Here is a 22468-nt window from a genome sequence, read left to right as displayed (position 1 = left end):
GCTTCCAGCAGAAGTGCTAGAGGCAGGTTCGATATTGTCATTTAAAGTAAAATTGGATAGCTATATGGACAGGAAAGGAATGGAGGGTTATGGGCTGAGTGCAGGTTGGTGGGACTAGGTGAGAGCTGACAATGCTTCATATACAGCACATCATTCTCCATCACTTCTGCCATCTTCAAAGGGATCTTCAATAGGACCTTGCCACTAAGCACGTGTTTAACTCCGTCTCCACTTTCCGGAGGGATCACTCTACTTGACTTCTTTGTCCACTCATCAATCCTTACTGATCTCCCTCCTGGCACTTACCACTGTAAGTGTGACAAGTGCTAAATCTGCTCCTAAACCTCCTCCCTCAAGACCAGTCAGGGCTCCAACCAGTCCTTCTGGCTAGGGCAGCTCTTCAGCTGCAAGTCTGTTGAGGTTATGTACTGAATCCAGTGCTCCCGGGCAGGGTGCTGGACATCAGTGAGACCCGGTGCAGTTTGGGGGACTACTTTGTTATGCATCTCCCAGTGGCTACCCATTTCAATTCAACTTCCCATCCCCATTCTCTCATGTCTGTCCATGGTCTCCTCTACTTCAACAATGAGGCCAAATTTAGGTTAGAGGATGAACATTTCATATTCACCTCCAACCTGACGGCATGAACATCAATTTCTCTACCTTCCAGTAATTTCTCTCCCTCCCTCCTTCTCTCTTTTTCAAGTGCTCATTCTATTTATCTACCCACTCCCTCTCCTCTCACCTGCCCATCACCTCCCTCTGCCTCTCCTTTTTCCCATTATTCTATGATACTCTCCTATTTGGTTCCTTCTTCTTCAGCTCTTTACCTCTTCTACCTACCCTCTCCCAGCTTCTCCTTCATTCTCCTCCCTCACCATCCAACTTCCCCCCTCACTTGGTCTCACCAATCACTTGCCAGCTTGTACTCCTTGCCCTACCTCAACTTCTTATTTTGGCTACTTCCCTCTTCCTTATCACCTCTGATGAAGGATCTTGACCCAAAATGTTGACTGTTTATTCTCCTCCATAGATGCTGCCTGACTTGCTGAGTTCCCCCAGTGTTTTGTGCACGTTGCACAAAATAGAGACTAACTGGTTATTTCATTACCGTTCACCAGATCGTACTGTGTACCAAATGACCTCTGGTTTCTTAAATTACAACAGTGGATATACCTCAAAAGTACAAGGAGCAAGCGTAGACGTGAATAGTGATTTTTCATTGGCTTGATGTCACATTGAATAGATAAATGGGTGATAATTACAACAGCACTGCATTACGAAAGAACATCAGCTCACTAGAGAAGTGTAAACTAAAACCATGCTTCAAGAATATAGCACAATTTATAACTCAGAGTAGCCCAGGGGTTAACTCACTTGGGGCTAAGAGAAGCTCATTACCATGACAGTGAAGTTCAACCACTTTATCAATGTCATTTCACTCTGGGAGTGACTTGTCACTTAATGCACACTCCAGACTACACTAAACTTTAAAGCGAAATGTTGTTTTGATTGTAAATTTACCTAACTTGTAATGTTTTAGTTGGGGAAGCAGGAATAGACAGTTGCCAGGCTGGCATGGTACAGAAGCACAACATGGGGCGGCATGGGAGTGTAGTGGTTAGCACAACACCACAGTAATAGACGACAGGGGTTCAATTCCTGACGCTGCCTGTAAGGAGTTTGTATGTTCTCCCTGTGGCCATGTGGGTTTCCTCCTGGTTTCCTCCCAAAGACCAAAGAGGTACTGGTTGGTGGATTAATTGGTCATTGGAAGATATCCCATGATTAGACTAGGGTTAAATCATGGCTTGAAGGGCCCAAAAGGGCCTACTCCATGCTATATCTCAATCAATAAGTAAATAAAGTTATACCCAGCACTGAAGGTTGATTCAGATTCAGATTCATTTATTTATCACATGTATATCAAAGCATATAGTGAAATATATCGTTTGCATTAACATCCAACACAACCTAATGACGTGCTGTGGGCAACCCACAAGTGTCATCACACATTCTGGTGCTGACAAAGCATGCTCACAATGTTCAGCAGAACAACAGGTGCAACAGTAACAACAGGACAACACAACAAAACAACACCAGCAAGCCAAACTCCTTTTCTCCCTCCCACCTTCCCACTCACACATGCAGACAGGCCTCCAGCTTTAGGCTCCAGGCCTCCAGCCTCCAGTGGACTCACAGACTCAAGGCTTCAGCCATTGGGCCTTGAAATCAGGACTTCCAATCAACCTACACACTTTGATCTTTGGTATCAAACCCAGGACTCACCCTGAACTCCAGGCCTCAAACTCCAGACTCATCAACTCGAATACTTGGGGAGTCATCAACTCTCATGCCTCCTGCCTGCATGGAAGCATGAGGGCCGAGCTTGCATCCTGAAACCTGCCGACAAGATCAGGAGATACGAGTTCAATCCCACCTAATTAAAATTTAGTTAATTAAATAAACCAGAAACAAAAAGCTGGTCTGAGGAGGTAACTTAAAAACAGTGGTGACAACATAGTTATCAGGCTCTTTGCCTTGCCTTTGTAAAGTCAGGCCTTAATATGGTTGCCAGATATTTGCCCCAGTAATTTGATAGACCTATCTGATCTCAGAAATAGTCCAGCTAGCCACTGAGTCCGAGGACAATTGGGAAGGAACAAAGAGCATATGCATTACTTATGAGGCTTACAATCTGCGAAAAAGGTGAAAAACAAAAAAAGGTGCATTAATTTAGAGAATCTGCACTGAACTAATACCATATTATAGGCTTGGAGCTGAAGTAATCTCTGCTGATTGTTTGTTTGTTTATTTATTTATTTATTGAGATACAGCATGAGTAGGCCATTCCGGCCCTTTGAGCTGCATCGCCCTACAACCCTGATTTATCTCTTGCCTAATTACAGGACAGTTTACAATGACCAATTAACCTACCAACCGGAACGTTGTTGGACTGTGAGAGGAAACCGGAGCACCCAGAGGAAACCCACCGGGTCAAGGGGAGAACGTACGAACTCCTTACAGACAGCGGCAGGATTAGGATGTTGCTTGGTGATCTTTTAGGCAAGAACTATAAATGTAATCCATGCTCTGTCCAAAGACTACAGCTGTTAAGGCAATCACAAAATGCCTTCCACCATAAGTGTGTGCCTGCATGATGAAATTGGCAATACACGCCTTCTGTTAGCTCCCAGTTTTAATCACTTAGTGAAGGACATTAAACTGGAAAACTGCAATCCAAAATTCACATTTGGGCAGAGCCATACAGCTTAAATGAGTCTTTAATGGACAAACACTGAGAATCAAAGATAATAAGAATAGATATTCCTAGTGGCCCTATATCTTAATGTTTGCTTCAGCTGGAAGATAGATATTCCTCTGCAGAACACATTCAGAGATAAATCTCCATTGTTACAAACTTATATTCAGTGAAGCTCTAATTCCTCCTGACTTCAGCAGGAACAGCTGCTGTCACGGTTACTTTCAGTCTTGTTATGTAATAATAAATGCCTATTAATCTTATTGTGCAGTCTTGAGGTTTGACTGAGAGAAATTATTTCACAGCATCAGACACAAGGGACTGCATGATGAAAGTGGCGTTAATGCAGAGTGAAGTTAGCTTGGACATGCTTCTGATGCATTTTGACTAATCCATGTTTGGGTGAGATTTTTGTTTTTGTTAGACCTATTTCTCCATCATCGAGCTTACCCAAACAATGTCATCCATCAAACAATGCCCATAATTCAAAATCGATAAGATTCTCAACCACATTGGTCTGAAAATACTAGCATTCTGATTACTTGTGCAAAGCCAACGTTCTCTAATGCTGAAGGCTCAAGATAAAGGTTATTTAAAGGGCCAATGTCACTAAACTGCACAGAGCATTGTGAGCGTGCTGTGTTGGTGCAGGGATGTGTGGTGACATTTGAGGGCTGCCCTCAGCACATCCTTCAGTTGTGTTGGTTGTTAATGCAAAAGGCACATTTCACTCTATGTTTCAATGTACATGTGATAAGTAAAATAGATCTAAATCTGAGTCTGAATAAACACAGCTCAGCACAACAAGGGTGCCACCTTTCCCTCCATAGACCCTTGTCTTTTCTCTCGCTGCCTCAGTAAAACCGCAAGCATAATCAAAGATCCCAGCCACTCTGGACAGTCTCTCTTCTCCCATCTCCCAGCGGACTGAAAATACAGAAGCCTAAAAGCACGCACCACTGGGATCAAGGGCAGCATCTATCCTGCTGTTAGAAATTTATGGATCGGTTCCTTACTATGATAAAATGGAACTTTGACCTCAGAATCTACCTCATTAGGAACTTCCACCTCATATTTACCTGCACTGTACTTTCTTTGTAACCCTAGCACTTTATTCTGTATTCTGTTATTGGTTTCCTTTGTTCTACCTCAATGCCTTGCTGTAATGTATTGATCTGTATGAGCAGTATGCATTTCCACTGTACATTTGACAACAGTAAACTATTTTACTGATTTCCTTACGATAATAACCCAGCTGCTCCCCTCCACCTCACACCTTCCTGGCTTATACTGCAGAATCCTCACACCAGAGACTCACATTTTCTTCCAGTCTCATAAACCCCAAAATTTATAATATCCACTTATCTAGGGCAAACACTCATCTTAATGTATAACAAAGGCACAGAAATAACAGTACATACATAGACCACATGAGCTCAACGCTGAGCTCCTCATTCACTCACACAAACTTCACAGAAAGACACACTTTCGTTGATGTTCCTCAGGAGCACAATAATTATACATGCTATGCTTCATCAAGGCAATCATCAATCGTATCTGCAACATCATAGAATATCAAGTGCAACTCATCTGGATGCCGGCACCTCTCACTGTACTAGTCAAGCTCATCCTCAGTCCCAACTTCCTAGCCTTTAAGACACAAATACCCAACAGAGGAAGTGATCCAGCTGTGCCTAAGAAGGAAATTTAAAACCAATATTATAGGAAAAGGTTGATAATGTTGCAAAACTGCCAGTAAGCCTGAGAAATAGGGATTCAGCAAAGGTGGACTCAAAAATTGATAAGGAAAGGAAAGTAGAATATAAACATAACTCAGCAAGAAACATAAAAGCAATAAGTAAAGGCTGTATGTAAAAAGGAAAAAAAGAAAATACTAAAAGTTAATGAGGATCTCTTGTAGACATGTCAGATGACCTGTCCTCAGATCAACACTTAGATGCAATCACAAAGAAGCCACGGTAGCTCCTTGACTTTCTTAGAAGATCAAGGAGACTTGACATGTCACCAAACATGCTAACTGTATTGTTGAAGTTATCATGTTGGTTACATTGTGGTCTAGTATGGCAATCTGGATGCAGTGGAATGTAAGAAGCTGTGGAGAGCAATGGACTTAGCCCAATATATCACAGGCACCTCACTTCCCACAAATGGTAGTATCAACAGGAGATGATGTCTCAAGAAGGCAACATCAATCATCAAAGGTTTTTGCCATCAAGGCCATGCCATCTTCTCTACTTGATATACATCTCAAGGGCTGGAGACGGTGGACACACAATGCCAAAATTCCAAAGATTTTAGAAGAGTTTCAACAGATTGTACAGTAGCACATATAATCCTTTCAGGATGTACAGAAGCCTTAAGTCAAACACCATCAGGTTTAAGAACACCATACTCTCCTTCACCATTTGTTCATAAACCAACCTACACAACTCTAATCACCACCACAGTACAGCAATATGTAACCACTTTGCATTACAATGGACTTTTCTTTTGTTCTAATTATGTTGAAGATTCAGTACAAGTGTAAATACAGCTCACTGGAAATTTGAAAGGGCTTGGTCAGACCTCAGTTGGAATAACATGAAGATGCCTGGTCCCACTCCTTAAAGAATTATATACCTGTGTTAGCGGAAGCACAACAAATGGTTCATCTGGGGTGGGAGATTTGTATTATGAGGGGATTTTGTCTCCTGAGTTTACAAGAATGAGAGGAGATCATATTGATAATATAAAATTCTTAAGGAGCTTGACAGGATTAATGTTGGAATGCTAATTCCCTTGATTGGGCTGTCTAGAACTTGGGTCACAGTAATCTTTCCATAAATTTTACAAGGTGATGCCTCCTAAGATATCAAGCACATAGTCCACAAAGGTGGCAAACATGGGAGATTTTATAGTGTTACTTAAAATCATTTCTATTATAATGAGCGTATCTGTAATCAGCTGACTAGATGTTGATCATTTCCAAATATAAACAAAATTTCTGGGGCATCTTCTTTCATTTCAGATGAATTCTTTCTTGATTGAGAGATTGCTTCATTTGGACAACACTGTTTGAACCAATATATTATATTGTGTAGTTCTAATCTTTTTTTCTCTCTGTTGAAACTGCAATTTAAACTATCCATCATCTTACAGATGCAGTTACTCTTCACAAAGTAATATTCCAAATGATCAAAAAACTTCATAGAAAATTTCTTAACAATTCCTCTCATCAAATGATTTATATAGCTGAAATTACTTAATATAATTTGTATATCAAATTAAGCCTGTTAATATATCAATGCCATTAACGGTAATTACCATTGTATAGACATAATCACAATTGCTTTGTGGATGACACAATTACAGAAATTACTCTGAGCAGGATCCTAACACCACAAGTACATTTTTACTTTACAGGTGATATTATTGCTCATGCATCCGCTATTTTGAAATTGCACTAAAATTGGTCCATGACTACTGAAACATTTGTTATTTATTCATGACAAGGCCAGCATCATATTAAAAATGTACAATTAAGTTTGACAAGTGCAAGGAAAGCTTATAATATTTCCTAGATCTTCATCCTTCAAGCCAATTAATTCAATAATTTATTACTAGTTTTCACATTGTTGTCTCTTTTTTTTTTATAAATTATACACTAATCTATCCTTGTTAAAAGGAACTAACATAATGTTGAATACACCAACACCTACTAATAATGTGATCTACTGATAAGCAATTTTCAAAGTAACCATATTCAATATAAACTAACTAATAAGCAATTTTCAATTGAATGGTGATCAACTGATTCAATCCTAAAAGCCACAATTTGGAATGAGCAGTGAAATAATCCACTATCTATTTTGTCAGGATAAAATATCTTAAGATGTCAATCGAATTCTCAACATAAGAGACTAAAACCGCCATCACTGTCACGATACCTCAAGTGGTATTCAGTAACTGCACCTCTATCCCCATCCCTGCCAGTCATAAGAAGATAGAATCATTTCCCACCTCAGTGACTTGGTTGTTCATGTGTCACTGTGCTTTATTGCTGAACAAAAGCTGACAATTAAAGAAGGAATCTCAATTGATTTCAGGAAAATAATTTTTGAAAGTGGATTAGTGTTTAATTGTATTTTAATTTAAATGGAATTCAGGCAATTTTGGTTTAAAGAATAAAGATTAAGCATAATTGCGTGATTTCAACAGTCATTTCTCCTCAGTGGCCAATTATTTTTTCCCTAGATGGTTAGCCTCTAACATAATTCAGTCCCATGTACACTTGTACTGAATGGCTGGCCTTTGGCTACTGTACAGTATCTTTAATAAAAAGCTGAAGCAGTGATATTTGGTCTTTCTTTTTGACAAAATCTGCTATGGGGCAGCATAGCTACATTAAAACAATGTTTTGTAAACTTGCGGATGAGGAACTATGTTTAGTAAGTGTTCATAGGCACTAGTTTCCCTGGATCCAAACTAAAAAAAGGTGGCAATGTAAAAGCAGAAAAAAAAGAGCTTGCTCTTTTCATGATCGCAACATGGAACACTTCAGAAAGTATTGGAAACACTCAGCAGATCAGGGAGCACAGTAGCCACCATCCATGCAGAGAGTTTCCAGCATTCTCTACTTTTATTTCATTGCAGATTTACAGTATCCATAGTATTTCTTTCTATTTTCATGTAAAAATACACTTTATGACCAGTACTTCAAAATTAAGTAATGTATGAAAATGGAACAGGCAAAGTGTACAGAGCAAGTTTCTGGTAATTGTTTGGTTGTGATCCAGGTTGAATGAGAGTTATAGCTCAGGACAGAGAGTGATGCCCCTTCTCTCATATGATACAGTGTACCCCGTGGCGGGACAGATGGGACTTTCATTGAACATGGCATTTAAAGAATATAGAAGAAATATATTTGCAGATTTACTCCCTGGTCTATGCAAAGAGAAGTGATTTTAACCTGAATGACAAGAGGGTATGTGACCACAGTGTCAGTATGTGAGCCAAGGCAGGATTCTTTCCAAAGTTCCTTTTCCATGTGGAAATGCCATGGGTAAATGGCATTGTTATATTCAGCTGGCATCTCACCTCGCATCTTCTCCACTACACACCCTGCCTAAGCCACAAACTCTCACCATCAGCCTTCACAAGTAAACAAGTGCTTGAGTGAGTGACACATGGCAGAGATTCCCTCATTGTACTCCACTGTCGTTGCCAGTACTCACAAGGATTGGAAACAGAAAACAATGTGAAGAGAGGTAGGTGGGTAGGGGATAAGGGGTGGAATCTAAAAGATATTTTGGAATACCACACTAAGTAATTTACAGTGGCCAGTTAACCTAACAAATGGGGCGGGGTGGGGTGAGTTTGGCACATGGAAACCAGAATTCCTGGAAAAAGAAGCGGTTACAGGCAGATGGTGCAAACTCCGCGTGCAGCTAGCACTGGAGATCAGCATTGAACACAGGTCACTGGAGTTGTGAGACTCTACTCACTGTGCCACTGGGTTACCCTTCATGTGTCCGTCGACATGAAGCAAAGGGAGTGCCTCCCATGACAGGCATCCATTGGTGAAGCTGAGGGTAAGATAAAACACATTGTGAACACATAGAATAGCACAGCAAATAATGCGCTCTACAGCCCACAATGCTTTGCCGACCCACTCCATGATCTAAGCCTTCCCTCCTCCACAGCCCATAACCCTCCATTTTTCTTATATCCATGTGCCAAAAATGTTACTAGCACGACCATGGCATGATCTGAAGATAAATCACTGCATTGATGTCACTTAGCTCTGAATAGCTGTGATGTATAATTTTTGAAAAATGCTTTTCCTTCCCTCTTGTAGTGAGACAATGCAGACTTTGAAGGCAGTGGGTTATATTTTCCACAGTGACAGGTTGGAGTTTCAAAAATAATGGACGGAACCAGTTGGAATTGCCCAGAGAAACAGAGATGATGGAGCCAATTAATCATATAATTAGAGACTGCAGGAGCTTTGAGGCTGTTAAAAGGAAAACAAATTCAGCTGCAGAAAACGTCTTACCTAAACAAAAATCCTTTACCTTCTTTATGTTGTCACATTTCAAGTGGTAGAATTAATAACTTAAAATAAATTGCTCTCAGTAAAAAAAAGATCGTAAGACACAAGAAGTAGGTGTAAGAGTAGGCTACACAATCCCTCGAGCCCACTCCACCATCCAATAATATCACGGCTGATCTGATTTTGGCCTCAACCTCACTTTCCTGTATAATCCTCTTGATACTCCTGCAAGTACAAAAATCTATCTCAGTATTGAATATATTCAACAATTCAGACTTCACAACTCTCTAGGGTACTGCAGTGCAAAGGTTCACAATCCACTGGAAAGAAATTTGTCCTCTTTCTGCAGTGCACTTGAAAATGGAATGTCAGCTAATCTCATACTGCAGGTAAATTCTAACAATAATAATCTCCAAGGCATGCCAGGAGTTCCAAAACTCTGTGTGTACTTTATTGAAGACTTCATTTTGTGCCAACATTATGATAGCACTATGTTACACACTCAAATTATTCATTTATTACCATACAATATATCATACTTCTTTCCCCATTTGAAATAAAGTATGAATCTTTTTTTTACATACGGAAAGCAATTCAGGCTCAGTCTTTAGGCTAGTGTTCTTAGATGCCTAAATGTCTCAAACTTAGAAACGTTAATTCTGTTTTTCTTTCCTGGATGTTGCCTGACCCGCTGAATGTTTCCAGCACTTCCTGACTTTATGTCACATTTCTTGAATCTTTTACTTTACTTAAACACTCTTCAATGTGTTTGTGTCTCTCATATTGTAGTTACTTTTTGATCTGAAAGATATGTGACTTCCTGACTCATCGCAATGTTGATATGTACCTCCTCTTTAGTGGCAGGTTCTATATCCACTTCTGAGATAACTTTATCATCATATAGTTCTTCAACATGGTTTGGTAAGTTTATCTCTGCAATAGCCTGGTCAAACAAACACTTCTGATATTTCCTCCATTCAAACCAAATATTGTAATAGTTTGCAGACTTGCACTACCTCACCTGTATAGCATTCTACGTTTGTGCACTATGTTTGTTCATCTGACTTAACGTTCACACTTTCTCATGCAGCTCTTCATAGTGAGTTGTTGTAATGCAAATCATGATTTATCCTTATTGTTTGGCTGTTGCCTCTGCAATCTTTCCTACAAAACAGACTGTACCAGGCTCAGGCACATTCCAACTCCCTGGAATCAGCTCTCAGTTATAGTGAAGAAAATAGTTGAATATGCTTTTGTATGACACAGGAACAAGAAATTAGCCAATCGATGACTCATATGACTCAATATTAGCCCGGATGTGCATATATAAATACAGAATGTATCGCAATCTGTTGAGCTAGCAGGTTCAACAGCTTCTTCTTGTAATCCCCACAGTGGGACAGGACATCCAGCCTAGAGAGAGCAGACACTGCTGAAGCCCTGCCCACCAGTAGCTCAGTGAAAGTAGGGATGAAAAAGAGAACAGAGCAAGAACAATTTAATTCTAGAAGGACTGAATGAATGGAATATTAAATTTTATGATTTTTGTTCATGAGGATGAGAACATTTGAGCTGTTTTGTGACTGGAACCAAGCAAGCAATTCCTTATTTTTATTGTGTATGCTGCTTAATCGATGCTATAAGATGTTACTGAAAGTCTTCATTACACCTGTGCATGATGCAATTGTTCATATAACAATGAACATGACTTTGATTTACTTCACAGCATTTGAGGATTCAAGCATACAAGATGTAAATGTCATGATCCGCTCCGTGAAGTCCGCATTCTGGTTCACGGTCTGGTCCGTGGACTCAGGACTCCGGATCTTCCAGCTGTCTCTTGTTTGAGTTAATCATAGGCACCTGATTCCCATCTCGGGGCTTGGAATACAAATAGCCTTGGGGTTGAGTGTGGGCTGCTGGTTTGTTGTGTCAAGATCTTCTGGGAGTAACCTGCTGTTGGAAGGTTAGAGTAGCCAATTGCCATCTTTAGGCTGCATTGGGGAACCATGCCCTCATGGAGCCTTGCTGTCAGTAGTTGGAGCTGTATTTGTGGTATGGATTTGACTACTACCTAGGCCAGCTACTCTGAGCTAAGTAGGAATCCGGCTGTTTCCGTAGCCAGCTGAGGTTGTTGGCTGAACTGAGACTTGGAGCTACCCCAGAGCAGAGATGGAGCTGTCTGTTATTCTTTGGTCTGGTCTTGTCTTGTCTTGTCCTCGCCTCTGTGGGGTAAGCCAGGTTGTTTTGCTGTTGCCCTGTGTGGGGATCTGTCTTGTCTTATCTTTGCCTCTGTTGGGTAAGTCTGGCTGTTCTGCCATTACCCAATGGATGGTTCTGTCCCACCTTGGTGTGGAGAAGTTGAGTCCTAGCTTGGCTAGGTATAAGTCCTGGCTCTATGTCTATGTACTGTCCTGTCTCATGTGGGTGTCGTGTTAAAGATGAGTCCTGGTTTTTTGAAGGATAAGTCCTGGCTCTATGTTAATGTACAGTTCCCAGTGTGTCTCCAAGTTCCAGCCGGCAGCCAAGCTCAGGCTCCCAGACCCCAGCCGGCAGCCAAGCTCAGGCTCCCAGACCCCAGCCGGCAGCCAAGCTCAGGCTCCCAGACCCCAGCCGGCAGCCAAGCTCAGGCTCCCAGACCCCAGCCGGCAGCCAAGCTCAGGCTCCCAGACCCCAGCCGGCAGCCAAGCTCAGGCTCCCAGACCCCAGCCGGCAGCCAAGCTCCTAGAACCCAAGCCTTGAGGATCCCAAGGCAAACTCCAAGGACCCAAGCCTGAAGACCCCATCCTCCATGCCTCAAGCCTCTAGACCCCAGCCACATCCTGTCCCATAGCCATTTTATGTCCTTGCCTGGTTCTGGGGTCCGAGCCCGAGGCAGGGCCCAGGTTCTGGGTCCTTGTCCAGTATCTGATTCGGAGTCGAAGATTTGTTTCCTAGTCCATGGCTTCTAGTCCTGGTCCCGCTTTCCCTAGCTCAAGTCTGCATTCTTGTCCCTGTTCCTGGTCTGAATCCTGTCACATCCCTACTCTAGTCAAGTCCAGTTCCTTGTACTTCAGTGTCTGTGTCTCGCACCCCACTGTGACAGTAGACTACTGTTTTCTCTAAGCTGTGTAGATGTGTGGTTGCACAGTAACTGAAAAGCTCCTGTGCACATAGCCTTTGTTACTGTGCAGGAAAAGTTTACAAAATGTGGAAGATTTTCTTTGTTGTGCTGTTTTTCATTATACCCTCCAATTAATAAACAAAATAAGTATGTGATTATTAAATTTTCATTCTAAATATTCATAGTATGCATATGACAAAAAAACATTTAAAGTGCTGCAAAGTTTTCAGGCCTTGTAAAAATTTCCTGCTCAGAGCATTTGTTGGTCTGCACAGCTGTAAAAATAGAGTGATGGTTGATGTAGGCACCACATTGATTGCACCAGATACGTATCCAACCACATATTTTAGTTGTAAAAATAGAGTTCTCTTTCACATTGGCAACATTGTCAATCCTGCATTTCTTCAATGGCTATGTACTGCACTTCATTCCTTCAATAAATGAAGTGTCTATGCCATTTGGACACAAGATGGCTTGTCTCAGCCTTTATATTGGTTCTGCAGGTAATAGATGTCCTCCGAATCAATCGTACTTTTATGCTGGAGGATATATATGGAGGGAGGAGAAAAGATGCATTGTTCTTTTCATGGGAAGGAAAGTTGAGCAATGACATAATAGGCAGCATAAGGGGATAATTCTGGGATAAGATAAAGCTTTTGTGAAAGGGTGATCATGATTGACTAAGTTTTGAAGTTCTTGAAGAAATAACATGTGGATAAAGGGAAACTGATAGATCTGATATACTCTATGGATGGTTTTGATCACATGCTACTTCAAAGTTCAGTGTAGAAAGTAAAAGTTCATGAAACAGCAGATAACATAAAAGGTTGAATATATGATTGGCTGGCCCACAGGAAACAAAAAGTAAACAAAATTAATTTTTTTTGTTGGTTAGCAGATGTAACAAGTGGTCTGCCATAGGAATCAGTTCTAGGGACCTCAATTTTATCCTATTTAGATAAATGTTTTAGATGAAGGCACCAAAGGCATGATTGCAAATTTTGCTGAAATCACAAGAGTAGTAAGTTGTGAAGATGATTTAAGAGGGCTACATAAAGACACCGATAGGTAAAATAAGTGGGTAAAGATCTGACAAATATTCTGCTATGTGGGGAAATACAGAATTGTCCAGTTTTGCAGGAAAATAGATAAACAGCAGAATTCTGAAATGCTAAGTCTCTTCCTCCAACTTCTTCTCTGACATGGCATAGAAGGTGACAGACCAACTGCCAGAAAATGGGATCAGTAGATGAACACTTAATGATTGGATGGATATGTTTGTCCATGAGATCTGTTTCTGGGCTGAATGATTACAAAATCTGTGGCCCAAAGGTTCTGGGAGTGGGGGAATAAATCTACTAAACAAATTTAATGTGATTAGGAAAGCTAACCGAATGTTATTGCTTATTGCTAGTGGAATTGAATAATAGGAAGGTTAATCTTCATCAATGTAAACAATGAATGAAACCACACCAGGAGCACTGAGCACAGTGAAAGTACTGTGAGAGTGTGATACTGGATCTCCTATTAGGGAACGGGACAGGACAGGTGACAGAAATGCATGCAGGGGAACACTTTGGATCTAGTGACCATAATGCATTAGTTTCAAGGTAATTCTGGAGAAGGATCGCTCTTATTTTCAGCTTAAGATTCTAAATTGGAGAAAGGCCAATTTTGATGGCATTAAAAAAAGATCTGGCAAGTGTAGATTGGGTCAGGTTGCTTTCTGGCAAAGGTGTGCTTGGTAAGTGGGAGGTCTTCAAAAGTTAAATTTTGAAAGCGCAGAGTTTGTAAGAATAAAAGGTGAGGATAACAGATTTAGAGGACCTTAGTTGTCAAGAGATATTGTGGCCTTGGTTAATAAGAAGAAGGAGGTGCATATCAGGTATAAGTAGCAAAGAATAAATGAGGTACTTGAGAAGTATAAGAATTGCAAATGAACACTTGAGAGGGAAATCAAGAGGGCTAAAAGAATGCATGAGTTTGCAGACAAGGTGAAGGAGAATTCTAAGAGCTTCTTAAGATATACTAAGAGCAAAAGCATAGCAAGGGACGTAATTGGTCCTCAGTAAGATCAGTGGATATCTATGCATGGAGCCAAGAGAGATAGGGGAGAGGTTTAATGGATTTTTTGCATAGGCATTTACTCGGTAGACAGACACAGCGTCTATAAAAGTGAGGCCACATAGGGAGGACATGACTGTACAGGGATTACAGAGGAGGAGGTGTTTGCTGCTTTGAGACAAATTAGGGTGGATAAATCCCCAGGGCCTGACAAAGTGTTCTCTCAGACCTTGTGGGAGGCTAGTGCAGAAATGGCAGGAACCCTAGCAGAGATATTTAACATTTCCTTAGCCATGGGTGTGGTGCCGGAGGACTGGAATATAGCTAATATTGTTCTGTTATTTAAGAAAGACCCTAAGGATAAGCCAGCATATCATAGGCTTGACAGTCTGACATCAGTAGTGGGTAAGTTTTTGGAAGACATTCTAAGGGACTGGGTATATAAGTATTTGGATAGACAGGGATTGATTAGGGGTGGTTTTGCATGTGGTAGATCATGTCTGACCAATTTTATAGGATTTTTTAAATGAAGCTACCAGTACAATCATCAATGATCTGTTAGACTGCCAACCAGAATCCTGTATAGGATCCTACCTTGTTTTAGAGTCTGCCTAAGACCAGAACTCCTGTCAGCTGTTAACATCAAGCCCATTACTATTGTGTTTACCTATATATGTTCAAGAAATGTACCACTCCAGCCTAGAATTCCCTTCCCAAAGAGCAGAGTCTTTGAATGTTAAGGTGGATAGATACTTAATAAGCAAGAGGCTGAAGGATTAACACAAAACATTGTCAATGTGCTGTTAAGGTTACAACCATTTCCAGCACAACTTTATTAAATGGCTGAACAGGCTTGAGGGGCTGAGTAGTCTACATATGACATGGAGCCCGCATGAAGATTTGAAAAATAAATTTTGCTGTCTGACAATAATTAAACGGGTCACCTCCACCTTTTCCGAGATGAAATTCAGGGCTAATTTTAGTCTACTGGTGCGATATCCATTGTACATTGAGATCAATAGAAAGTCAAATTAGGTCACCTGTAGCAAGAGCAGCTGATCCAGCTTTGATCCAATTTCTTTAAAGGCAGATCAAGTTACGGTTACTGTTCGATATCATATTAACTGAATTCAGATGATCAAAGCCATTAGCAATGAAGATAAATCCATTTTGTGCATAGATTATGACAAGTTAATTCCTACAGAATTAAATATAATTGAATAGGCCTTACATCAAGCTAGTGATAATGTCTTTTTGTATTATCAACTGATTTGTGTTTTGCTTCGATGTGCTCAGAAGATATCAACATAATAAGTAAAGCATCCAAACTCAAAATTACCCTGACTTTGATATATTAACAAGTCTCCTTTTCCATCTCTAAGGGAAAAATGTATCAGCATTCTTATAAACACTCTCCTATCTTACAAAATATTGGTGTCCTGAAGGAAGATGAACGTGGGAGAAGAGATAATTCATCTTTCAGCCTTTTCACAAAGTTATTTTTTTTTATATAAATGCACCATAGAAAACATCCAACCTTGGTGCACCATGGCTTGGTGTGGCCACTGCCCTACTCAAGACCACAAGAAACAGCTCAGCTCATCATGAAAACTAACCTCTGTTCACTCTGTCTACACTTCCTACTTTCTCGGTAAAGAAACCAACATCATCAAAGACCCCGCGTCAGTAGGACAGAAGATGCAAAAGCCTAAAGGTACATACCACCAGGCTCAAGGACAGTTTCAATCCCAGTTATAATAAGTGGGAATGGACCTCTTATATGATAAGATGGACTCTAGACCTCACAAGCTACCTTGTCATGGCCTTGCACCTTACTGTGTGCCTGCACTGCACTTACTCTGTAACACGGTACTCCATATTCTGTTACCGCTTCTCCCTCGATGTTCTGATGTGATAAAATGATCTGTATGGATGACATGTGAAAAAAGTGTTTCACTGTACCTCAGTACACATGACAATAGTAAACCAATCCACCATTTACTAATCACTGATGCCAGATTTGTTAATGCTCGGAAACAAAAACAATCAGATTCATAACTAAATTTGCATAAAAAGTTTTCCCAAAATGAGCTGTAAGCAAATGACAAATTTATATGATCAAAAATCAAAACAAAATGTGAGTCAGAAGGTAAACTTTAGATTCAATTGCAAAACTCCCTTTTTAATATATGGAATAAATCAGTTACTACAACTTTAAAAACACAAATTTATTGCTGTTGGAATATATCCTCAGCTGAACTATGAGTGACTGCTGCACCAGGGAATGCTTTGCCCATCCCATTGAGATCATAAAAGATACATTATTAATTGATAGAGCCTGTCAAAATGGGTGCTCCCTGCACCAAACAAGTGTCACACCAGTGTAAATCAACACCGAGAACATTTGTCATTCCTCATTTATTTTTCCATTTCCTTCCTCAACCCCTGCACTGATTACAACGTGGGGTTCTTGGACATTTCCCAATACATCACTCAAGTGGTAATTTCCCCCAGCACAAATGGGACAGCATATGCCAGTAGATAATTTAATGACCGTGAACCATCTGAACTGAACCAAATCCTTTCCTTGCCAAAGCAGGATTTGACCAAATAGATGCAGGATGCTGTCCAAGATGAAAGACAACAGCCAAAAGTCTTTGTTCATTCCACTTTTGGAGTTAATGACATGGATCAAGAAAGGTGTTTCATTTACATGTTACATAAAATAGAAAAAAGATGATAAGTAATGACTCAGTATAATTACTATTGAACAGTTCCAGCAAATGAAAAAGTATAAAAGAACAGAAGTTCACAACACAGAAAGGCATCATTCAGCCCATCAACTGTGCTGGCCTAAAAAGAGTCTACCAGCCCTTCCTAATTTCTGGTCTATAATCCATGGTTTAGAGCACTCCAAGTGCTGATCAAAATAATCATTAAATCTAATGAGTGTCCTAAGGAACTTCTGTTATGCTACACCAAAACATTTGCAGGATTGATTGGTAAGGCAGAAGGATACAGACACCAATCATCTACCTAGAACTACAAAACTTCATTTATTAGAACAGAATAGCAAGCATTAAATCACTGATGTACATTTGTAGGTACACACGGGCCCCATCTCACTGCAGCATGCTTCCTTTTCTATCTGATCTGTAGCACCACTCAGGTTCCAGCCCACGGTGGAGTTCTGAGAACCCGATACCTGACTTCCCCGACTGCTCTACGATTACACCCTCTCCGCAGATATGAAATGCTGTAGTAAGTGGACCAATATGCTCACACCTGCTCCAATCACTGAATCAGAACCAATCATCATGTCACCACCCTTTGCCAACCTGCCCCTGTGTTCACCTGACCCTCATGGTTGTATTCCCTCTGTATATTGCATTCTTTCACTTGTCGTATTGTATTCCCACAGTTGTAATCAAAGCTTCTGCAGCTAGTTCATGTAATCCCAACACCATAGTGGTGAAGACATTTGACAAGCACGAAGATTATTCCTTTAAAATACATCCCTCCCCCCCCCCACAACTGTTGCAACCCCTACATCCAACCTACAGGCTTTCATACAACCCCCATAAAATCCTTACCATATTACAAGCAAATCACAAAAGTACTAAACATCAAAGCAAAATGGCTATCGTAACACTCCAGTGCACTACTTCAGACAGAGGGTAGTGGTTGAAGGGACTTATTCGAGCTGGAGCATTGCAATTAGTGGAGTTCCACAGGGATCTGCGCTGGGACCTCTGCTGTTGGTGATGTTTATAAATGAACTGGATGAAAATGTAGACAGAGGGTTAGTAAGTTTGCCGATGATACCAAGATTGGTGGAGTTGTTGGTAGTGTAGAGTACTGGCAAAGGATACAACGCAATATGGATCACAAACAAGAGAAAATCTGCAGATGCTGGAAATCCAAGTAACACACACAAAATGCTGGAGGAACTCAGCAGGCCAGGCCCCATCTATGGAAAAGAGTACTGTTGATGTTTCGGGCCATGACCCTCTGGAATTCCTCCAGCTTTTTGTGTGTGTTGCAATATAGGTTAGTTGCCAATATGGGCAGAGAAGTGGCAGATGGAGTTTAAACCAGATAAATGTGAGGTGTTGCACCTTGGTAGGGTAAATGCAAGGAGACAATAAACTGTTAAGGGCAAGATCCTTAACAGTGTTGCTGACCAGAGCGACCTTGGGATCCAAATTCATAGCTCCTTGAAAGTGGCTACACAGGTTGATAAGGTGATTAAGAAGGCTTGTAAAATGCTTGCTTTTATTAAACAAGGCATTGAGTTCAAAAGTCAAGAGATTATGTTGCAACTTTATAAAACTCTGGATAGGTCACATCTGGAATATTGAATACATTTCTGGTCGCCCCGCTATAGGAAGCATTTTGAGGCTTTAGAGATAGTGCAGAAGAGGTTTACCAGGATTCTGCCTGGTTTAGGGGGCATGTGCCACTTGAGAGACTGGATAAACTTGGGTTGTTATCTCTGGAGTGCTGAGGGGAGATCTGATAGAGGTTTATAAGATTGTGAGAGGCATAGATAGAGTAGACAGGGAGTATCTGTTTCCAGGGTTGAAGTGTCTAATTTCAAAAAGAATGCATTGAAGGTGAGAGAAGATAGGTTTAAGGGGGATGTGAGGGGTGAGTTTTTCACTCAGAGAGTCGTGGATGCCTGGAATGCACTGCCTGGTATGGTGGTAGAGGCAAATACATTAGAGGCTTTTAAGAGACATTTGGATAGGCACATGGATGTAAGGAAGATGGAGGGATTGGCGTTTGGATCTTTTTGATTTGATTTTTAGCTGGTTTGATGCAACATTGTGGGCTGAATGTCTCGTTCCTGTGCTGCACTGTTCTATGATCTAATAATAACAAATAAAAAATAAAAAAATAATAATATTGAGAACATAAATTGTCAAATCCTTAAAAGTGAGTCCATAGCTTGTGGATTTGTTCAGTGTTGAAGTGAGTGAAGTTATATACTATGGTTCAGGAGCCTGATGGTTGAATTGTAAAAACTGTTCCTGAACTTGGTGGTGTAGGGCCAAAGTCTCCCGTTCCTCCTTCCTGATGGCAGCAGTAAGACGAGAGCATGGCCTGAATGGTGGAGGCCTTCGATGATGGATGCTGCTTTCTTGCAGCAATGCCCCTTGTAGATATGCTCAGTGGAGGGGAGGGCCTTTCCTGAGATGAACTGGGCTGTATTCACTGCTTTTTGTAGGCTTTTCCCACTCTTGGACATTGGTGTTTCCACAGCAGGCCGTTTTGCACAAGTTACGAAACTCTCCCCTGTGCATCTATTGACATTTATCAAAGCTTTAGATGATCTGTCAAATCTATGCAAACTTCAAGGAAGGTAGAGGCATTGCCATACCTCCTTCCTATTGCACTTACATGCTGATCCCAGGACAGATTCTCTGAAGTGATAACATCAAGAAATTTAAAGTTACTGACACTCTCCACCCGAGGACTGGCTCATCAATCCCTTGTCTTTTCCTGAAGTCAATAATCAGCTGCTTGGTCTTGCTGACATTGAGTGAGAGGTTGTTGTTGTGGCACCACCCAGCCAGATTTTCCATCCCCTTCCTATATGCTGATTCGTCACCACCTTTGACTCAGCCAATGGAAGTGGTGCAATCAGCACACTTAAATATGGCATTGGAATTGTGCTTAGCCTCACGGCCATAAGTATAAAGCAAGTAGCGCAGGGAGCTAAACACACAGCCATATGGTGCACATGTACTGATGGTGATTGTGGAGATCTTTTTGCCAATCTGAACTGACTGGTTTTGGCAAATAATGAAATCCAGGATCAGATTGCACAGGGAGGTATCAAGGCCTAGAATTGGATCTTAGTGATTAGTTTTGAGGGGATGATATTATTCAATGCTGAGCTGTGATCAATGAATCATGATATATGCATCTTCACTGTTCAGATGCTCCAGGGCTGAGTGAAGAGCCAGTGAGATGGCATCTGCTATTGACTTGTTGCGATGGTAGACAAATTCCAGTGGATCCAAGTCACCCCTCAGGGGATTTGATATACTTCATGACCATCTTCTGAAAGTACCTCACCCGATGGAGGAAAGTGCTGCTGGGTGATAGTCATTGAGACAGGTGTCCTCTGGTGGGGGGTGGGGGGTGTGTGTGTCTGACTCTGATTGTCAAAAGTCATTTTTGTAATGATTGGTTAGTTGCTGTTCCCATTGGCAGACGTTTTTCCCTTTGGTTAGCTGCCCGGTATCCAGTTTCAAATATCCTAGGTATATAGAGAGTGCATGTGGGAAGTTCTCTCTCTCTTCCCTTGTTTCAGGCAAGCAGCGCACATGACCATTGGGAAGGTATGCTCTGCATGTGCTTTTAAATAAATATGTTTGTTGAATGTATGTTTGATGAATATTCAACTTGATAGCTTCTGTAACTTGGGGAACATGAATGTTTGGTTGAATTTTTACTGATTGTAAATAAATGATTAATATACTCATTCACAGTCAATGTTTTCTGTCTCACATGTCAGACTCGTGATTTTGAGTCAACATTTTGGCGCAGTGACAGGGTGTGGATTTCTGAGCAGAAATGCTTTTCTTTAAAAGGCTATTTAAAAGAGTGGACTCTCTGCATGAGAGGTGCAGAGTCCCAGGCTGGACAGAAAATAGTGCAGGGTTTAGAAGTCTCGCCAGCCTATTGATGGGTTACGGGATGCCGGTAGATTAGTCAGACCAGTTAGATTTCACTGGGGTTAAAATGGGACAGCACAATGTTTCCATACTTAAATCATAGGAGAAAAGATAATTGGCAGAATACTTTGCGGTGATTGTAAGACAGCAGTATAAAATGATAGTGAGTCTTAAGAATGATTGAAATGTCAGTCAGCGCTGTATTATTCTGAGAGAATCACTATTGATGGCTCAGGGTAGGGTTGCAAAGTTAGAGAATAAGAACATAGAGATAGATTGTAAGCTAATGAAGCTACAGCGCTTAGACGTCGTGTGCTGAGCTGGTTGGCGGCCCAACTCTGTTAAGGTTCGAGCCATAATGAGACAGGTTCATGATTGTACTGTGGGCTTGGAGACGGGGATACTTGGCTGGAAAATGAAAATGAGGGAGAGAGGGTAGCACTGACCCCTCAGTTTAAGGGAGGGAAGAGAAGATGGCGGCGCGACGCAACTTGCAGTGGCCACTTCGGTGGTGATGACTGTTATTTGTCAAGTAGGGTGCAGTGCACAATCCTGATTTGATGGAGACAGATGTGAGAGCATGGAGGAACATGGCAGGGAGAGTTTCTCCCTTCAACCATCTGCGTGAGATGATGGGACTTTCAAGAGACTTTGAGTCTATTTTTTACCATGCCCATGCTCTGTTCTTCATCAAATTATGGTATTGTTTTGCACTGTTGTAAATATATGTTATAATTATGTAGTTTTTGTCAGTTTTTTTAGTCTTGGTTTGTCTTGTGTTTCTGTGATATCATTCTGGAGGAACAAATTGTATCATTTCTTAAAGTATGCATTACTAAATGACAATAAAAGAGGACTGTGTGTCCTCATAATCTAATCTAATCATGTGGTTTTGTCAGTTTTAGTCTTGGTTTGTCCAATGTTTTTCTTGTGATATCATGCTGGAGGAACATCATATCATTTTTTAATACATGCATTTCTAAATGACAATAAACGAGGACTTTGCTTGTTGCCCGGTGGCCGGGGCAGGGTCGAAGCACTCGGCAGAGGATGGTGCTCAGATGGGTGTTGTACTTTTATGCTTTATATGTAACTTAGGGAGCTCATGAAATTCATACTAGTCTGAAGGTTGGATCATCACATGGGGTGTCCTGTGGAGGTGTGGCTTCTGTCTCAATTGGTTAGTTTAGAAAGTGCAGCTGCTTTTCCCATAGGTTAACTGCCTGGGTCCAGTTTTAAATATTCTAGGTATTTAGAGAGCATGTGTGGGAGGTTCTGTCTCTCTTCCTTCGTTTAAGGTA

Source organism: Mobula birostris, chromosome 1 (genome assembly GCF_030028105.1).
Source record: "Mobula birostris isolate sMobBir1 chromosome 1, sMobBir1.hap1, whole genome shotgun sequence".
Lineage (NCBI taxonomy): Eukaryota > Metazoa > Chordata > Chondrichthyes > Myliobatiformes > Myliobatidae > Mobula > Mobula birostris.
The sequence above is the reverse complement of the archived record's forward strand: the minus strand, read 5'-3'. Positions refer to the sequence as shown.